This window comes from Numenius arquata, chromosome 16 (assembly GCF_964106895.1).
Source record: "Numenius arquata chromosome 16, bNumArq3.hap1.1, whole genome shotgun sequence".
NCBI classification, from domain to species: Eukaryota; Metazoa; Chordata; class Aves; order Charadriiformes; family Scolopacidae; genus Numenius; species Numenius arquata.
Window position 1 is genome coordinate 7,932,215 of NC_133591.1, and position 7,108 is coordinate 7,939,322.

General features: G+C 40.2%; 1 protein-coding gene across 1 annotated transcript in view; it reads right to left on the bottom strand.

Annotated features, from left to right (window-relative positions):
* RIMBP2 (RIMS binding protein 2) overlaps positions 1–3,566 on the bottom strand; it is a 150,818-nt gene extending 147,252 nt beyond the window's left edge. The window contains exon 1 of the mRNA XM_074159404.1: positions 3,462–3,566. The gene's annotated coding sequence lies outside the window, so the exon portion shown is untranslated. The remainder of the gene's footprint in view (positions 1–3,461) is intronic.
* Positions 3,567–7,108: the final 3,542 nt, after the last annotated feature.

Here is a 7,108-nt window from a genome sequence, read left to right on the forward strand (position 1 = left end):
AGGTATTGCCACTTACAACCAGTACATCATTTGAACAAGTTACTAATTTTTCAACACAGTCTACGTCTGTAGCTTTAATACAGAAATAACAACTTGCCCCAGTTTGTGTTATATTCAGCTAAGAATATTAATGTGGTTGAAAACTGACATTATAATTCAAGTTTGTGCAGGGTTTTACTTACAGCAGTTAAACATTCTTTTGGTTATCACTTTGCTTAAATTTTGTTCTTGTATTTCACACCTACTTTTAGAGATCACAACTAAATTCTCACTTCATTATTCTGTGACATGCAATCCCCGAAGTCTATAAAGTATGTTTTCTTATTTTCCTTATGCAAGTTTTGCCTGCTCTTATATCTTAAATATATTTTACATATATGTATGTTGTGGGGTTTTTTTCCTGGTTGGGCTAGAGAAGAAACACACTCAGTGTCATATTTGTCTAACCCACATATCGATAAAGGCCCAGACGCTGATCCCAGGTGAAAAAACGAAACTTTCAACTGATCTGACCTACAGTTTCACAGTGAGGAGCACCCTTTCTCTCAGTGTTTGCTCAGCCAGCCCACACCATAGCTTCTCCTTGGTGTTGAAGCTCAGTGAAGCTCCCCCCAAAACCCCGCCCTGTCCACTCCCTCACAGGGACCAGGAGGGACCCTCCAAGGGTACGGCTGGGGCATCATTGCATGTTGGTGTAATAAAGAGGTTTAGAAGCCTGAGTAATCAGTCACTAAACTACAGTAAACATTACAAGCTGTATTTTACATGTAAGATGGCAAACAGTACTATTCAAATAACTACAAAAAACACCACAAGATTCCCTTCATTTTGAAGTAATAACCACCGGAAAGCTCTAAGATGAGACCTGCCTGAGGTAGTATTACCAAAGAATAGCAGTATCTATTAACATTATTGTACCATCTATCTTTCCTGGCCTTTAATTTTTTTTTTTTCTCCTATTGGAAATGTGAAAAATAAAAAGAAGAGGTGTGAAGCCCAGATTTCAGGTCCCTTAATGTGAACCTTTTAAACGTAACTTTGCCAGACACATATCACAAATACAAATATACCCAAACCTGGTGAAATCTCTAGGACAAAAAATATTAAATTTTAATATTAATTAGGTTTGTAATATACTGAACAAAAATCCATGAACTTTGAATTAATTCAGGAAGATCAAAATTTGACCAGAGATACCCGAATTTTAAAGTCTCTCCCAACAGCTCTTATGCTTCAGGAAATGGAAGACTAACATTTACAGCAGCTGTCCCCAAGCGAGTCATATCAGCACATTCTAAGATTTTAACAGTAACCTGAAGTACTGCTATAGCTATCAAATTTTATATTTTAAGTTGGAATGTTCAAGCACTTACATTACTTCTTTCTATTGCACGGTGATGTGCTTACCTTGGCTGGCTGCCAGATGCCCACCCAGCCGCCCTTTCACCCTCTCTCCTCAAGAAGTTTGGGCAAGAAAATAAGATGAGAAGGCTCATGCGTTGAGGTAAGACAGCGAAATTACTTACCATTTACTGTCACAGGCAAACCAGACTCAACTTGGGGAAAATTAATTTAATTTATTGCCAATTAAAATAGGTTTGGGTAGAGAGAAACAAAGACAAAAATTAAAACACCCCCTCGTCCCCCTGCCTTTCCAGACTCAACTTTAAAGCTTCATTCCAAACTGCTCTGTCTTCCCCTTCAGGAAAAATCTCCTCTGGTGTGGGCTGCGGCACGGATCTCTGCTCCCCCGTGGTCTCTCTATCGTGGCTGCAGGGACCCTGCCCCGGCGCCCACAGCACCTCCTCCCGCTCCCCCTGCTCTAACCTGGGTGCTCGCAGGGCTATTTCTCACATTTTTTTCCTCACTCCATGCTGGTTTTGCCCTTCCATAGTTGTGTTTTCCCCGACGCTCCCCAAGCCTGGCTGACGGGCCGGGCCCTGCGCTGGAACCTTCCAGAACCGGCTGGGCGGGGCTGCCCCGGCCTCTCCTCACAGCGTCGGCCCCCGCAGCCCCTGTCAGCGCCCGGCACGGACACCCGGTATGTGCGTTTAAAATATAGTCCAACAATCTAATCATCAGAGGTCAACTTCTGCTGAAGTGGTCGGCATTCTTCATCTCCTATATCAAGGTATGTTCCCAGCACAGCAATCAGCCTGTCAGGGTGAGGGGGGAAATACATAACATAAACGAGATACAGCTGTGTAAACAGGGTCAACTCAAACTGACTTCATTTTTATAGAGTCATAGAATCGTTTAGGTTAGAAAAGAACCTTTAAGGTAATCAAGGCGAACTGTTAAACTAGCACTGCCAGGCCCACCACTAAACCGTGTCCCCTCAGCACCACGTCTACGCATCTTTTAAATGCTTCCAGGGATGGCGACTCCACCACCTCCCTGGGCAGCCCATTCCGAAAAGGCTCCAGATTTTGAATGATGAAAACTTTACTGCCACAAACTGGAATAGTGGCAGATTATCCAAACAGATCCTGACACTGACCTCAAAGAAATAAATCAGGTGTTACTCTCCAGCAAATGCAATTTCATGCTCTGAAACAATTAATTTTGTCATGAATGAAAAGAGCAAGAAAAACTGAATCAAACTGTGGTGTGTTATATCTGCTAAATTTGTACATGAATATTTAACAGGCAAGTTTCTTCTATTAAGCATTAAACTGTTGAGTAAACGATACAGTAAAAAGTCTTAGAGTTGCCAAACACTTAAGTGTTTATTGATTTTTTTTAAAGCATTTTTTTATCCTGTTTGTATCTACGGAAGGAAGAAGCATTGAAAGCTCTGGAGAGCGAATCCATTAGCAAATAGAAAAGATGAATCAGAGTAAACATCAGATAAAGTTCCTTATCACTAATGCACCCCAATGCCATTGGAAAAGCAGTTTCTCCGTGGATGACACGCAGGGTGCTCTGTCTCCGCATCCTCAGGATGTCCTTACCGCTTCTTTTTTCTATGCCCATCTCAGACTCAGTGCTTTTTGGAAAGGGGTTGATCCCCCTTTTTCACAAGCCTTGTGTTCAAACTAACATGCTGTAACCATGACAAAAGGGATTTAACATCAGCATGTAATTTTTTTATTGGGGGATTACTTCAAATTGACCAATATTTTAAATTGGGTATCTTAAAATGAAAGCAGTAAATAACTGTAATTAGAAGAGGGAAAAAAAAGAAAAAAACACCATAGTGCTATAGTCCTGTAACTGGTTGACATTCATGTCATAACTCCTAAAACTGCAAAGAGTTAACTGCTGGACCGTAAACTCAAAACATAGCTATGATGGAAGCAAAATGTGAGATAAATATCGAGTGTGTTAGGTGCCAGGGAGGGTGCAGACAGTGTTTTCACCCGACGTTTACACAGTTCCGATTCGTGTCAGTGCCGTGACAGCTGCTTCAGCAACTGGTAGTAAGGCCACTGGAAGATTTTAGAGCATATAACACTCACCTTGCTCTTCTTAATAGTTATTGAGCTACTTTTCTGTTTGCTTCTGCCCTCAGCTCTGCGATGTGGAGTCTTTTCAGATGTTTGTTTGGCTTTCCTGTTGCCCTTTTTGGACTGTGGATCAAAATTCATCAATAGCTCATTAAAATATATTGCAACACATGTAAAATGTCTCAGTGATCCTGTTGGCTTTCAATCAATTTGTTCTTGCATGGTAAAGCACAAGTTTAAAAGTATAGACTTGAAGCTCAAGAGGGAGGGCTAATGGAACAAATTAGATGTGGCGTTCGGTCAGCAGCAGAGGACAGAACATCTCTGAGGCAGAGCCCCATTACCAGTCCTGTGTCTGGGCAGTGCCCAGTGTGGCGTGGACTGTGCTAATGCTGCAGAACAGGAGACTAGATACCGCTGCAATCCAAATCAGTAATATTATTAGGAGCAATTTGTTCATTGCATGGCATTTTGTCTCTGTCAATCTCAGGAAGAATCTCATATGGGGTTTATGTGGAAGACCGGTAAAACAGCAGGGATATAAGTAGCATGTAGTTAAATGATAAATGGCGCTGCTTCATCAGATTACTCAGTCAAAACAGGGCACTTTCTGCTACATCCCTGAATTAAGTGGGGTAAAGAAGCACACAAAGAGGGACCTTTGTTCCTTCTGCTGTTACCCAATACAGAATGACAGGGTACAGAATAAATATGCAGCATTATTATAAGTGTGCTAGAGATTTTAGCATTGATTCCTTTTTTAAATTTCAAGGTATTGCTGAAATCACATGCCAGCTTTACAGCATGCTACATTCAATGTAAGACAGTCGTGTCTCCCAGAACTTACAAACCTAAATAAACAACATAAAGCAGCTAGGGAATTGGCCTCATACCATACTGCTCAGTTCAAGGTAGCTTGGTACTCTTTCTTTTCAGAAGGTTGAGCCCTCTTTCTTCTCTGATGTTAAGGGGAAATTTTCATAATGGAGTTTCCTCTTGTTTCTCATTCTGTGTGCTGTCTATAAGCACCAGCAAAGCAGCTGGTTTTTTTTTTTTTTTTTTTTTTTTACTTTACATAACATTTAATCTTGGATAACCAAAACCGCTCCCAGAGAGTAAACAAAGTGACTGAGATCGCTGTTCTCCCAGACACCACTACCCTTATTTTCATCCTTTCTCTCCTGATGGTGAGTCAGGCTGCCTCTATTTGGCTGGCATGACTTGGCATTTTGTACCATTTGAAGTGAGGATTTCGTATTTGAGAAAAGTTGAACCTGGGAATACCAAGCAAGAAGCTGTTTTCGGAAAGGAACTTTAGAGAGTGTGTTCTTTCCTCTAGTCAGCCCTCAAAATTATCTAATTACCCACCAGCAGAAGACAGTAGGAGGAATAAGCAATAAAACAAACCAAAGAGAAAGGAAAAGTGAATTGGTTCTGATGAAGCGGATAGCTACTTGGAATCTAAAAGAAACCTTTTATGTAGCTGTCACTGTTTGTGAACCGAAGGTGGTCATTAGTACTGCTCGTACTACAAACACCAACCATTTGTCACAGTGTTAGCTTTGATGATTTCTGCTACAGGCCAGGATGCTTGTGAGGAATCCACAAGTCTTTTCTGAAGAATTAAAACAATGTCCCCTCCCCCATATTCGCTGAATTTTTCCTGTTTTCATCTGATGTTCGTGTGGTGGGAACCCAGCACATCTAAGACACTGAAACTGGAAGGGTAGCAAATATACACAACAAATGCAAACATACTGGAGAGGAATAGCACAGGAGGCTGCATGCAAAGAAGCTTACTGCAAGTGAAATACTCATCCAAAGTGTCTTGATGTAAATTGAACAGTTTAAAAAAAATGTCATTCCTGGACCCTGAATAAGATCATCTATATAAACCCAGTTGGTACAGCAGACAAGTATGAATACCTTTTCTTTAGTTCACCACTGTACCTGGTCAATAAAACCAGATTAAAATAGAAACAAAACTGAATGAGCTCTTGGCTGGCCCCTGAGCTGGCCCCAGGTGTGGATAAAGTCGGCGCAGCTCATTGTGACTGATAGTGGTGAAGGCAGGAGAGGGATATTGCTGATGCTGACGGGAGCAATCTTCACAGCAGCAGCGGCTGCCACTGATGCCATAGACTACTAGCCTGAGTGAAAACACAAGCAAAGATTTGCTCCAAGGCACCTTCTATTTCTCAGCCTTGCTCACACCTCCTTTTTCCCTTTCTGTTCCTATCTCACCTCCCAAGAGTAGAGGAAAAAATGGGAAAACCATTTTCCCTTCCAAGCTCCCATTTCCAAACTAGTGAAACCTCACTGCCGCCTCCTAAAGCTGTCTGCTTTCTCTCAAAAGGCAATAGAGTCATTCATTTTAATAAGAACATTACATACATACTCATTTTTTTCTCTAAATAACCACTATTTTACAGCAATTAAGTTCAGTTTTTATTTTTCTTCCATATGTTACTGTATTTTGTTGTGGCCCTACGTATATCAGTATGTAAGAACAGAACTCTTAAGGTTGTAACAGATGGTAATGAAATAGTTCTCCTTTAATCACAGAAAACATATTTTAATGCAATTAAAATAATTTCAGATTTACTTTCCTAGTACTAAATGATAGGGAAGTCAACGAGGGCGCTTATTTATATCTGTGTAGGATAAAAAGAATGCTCAATGGAAAACCAAGAAAAGCATCCTGGCCTACAAGTGAGTCATTCTGTGTGGCACATGCCTGTCTATAGCTTAGCAACGAACCAACTCAGATGAGAGAAAATGTAGAGAGCAAATATATCATCTAAAAACAACTCTTGTATGTGGATATGTAAATCCAGTTGGATTACAGAGAAACATAGAGACTTTGCCTTTATTTTCTTCAAACACACTTGAAGTTTACAGTAATTTTTGTTCCTCTAGGGATTAAAAAAGAAAAAAAAATCTGTAATTAAAAATACACTTTAATACTTGCTGAATTTTATCATCTTGTGATTTTATCTGTTTTCTTTCTAAGACTGATTTGTTCCATGGTTTTATTTGCCTCATATTGGAAGGAAAAATCATACCCAAAAATATACTAAGGGAAACTGTATAAATGGGTACTCTGACAAAATCCCTATAAATAGCTTCAAAGTCAAGTGAGCACAAGTGTGCCCAGCTGTCATGATTTGGGTCTGAGCAGAACATCAGAGCTTTTCTCCCAGCTTGTCCTGGCAGACAGAGTGGGTGACTCTCTGGGGTGGATCAAGTCTTCAGCCACAGGGCAAGATTACTGTAACCTAAAAATAGCCTCCTAAATTCATACATAGGCTGTCAACTATCCAACTTCATTTCAGAAATGCCAATCACACAATATTCTGCTAAGCACTTTGAAAGCCTTTTGTAGAAACTTGCAATAGTTCCTATAATGGTTCTGAACCTAATTTCAGTTGAACTTTTAAAAAAATCTTACCATCAGTAACTCTTGAGGAACTGTGTAAATACGTGGTGAGAAATAGCTTTATACTGTAGAAGTAGACTAAATGTACTCTTTTACACATGTAAATCAATTTCTTTAAAAATAAATGTACCACTTGATAGGCAGCTTAGGAAGCAGAGACTTTTTTACGTGGTGAATGTGAAAAGGAGCTACAATTATTTTAACAACGAATGCCTAAAAA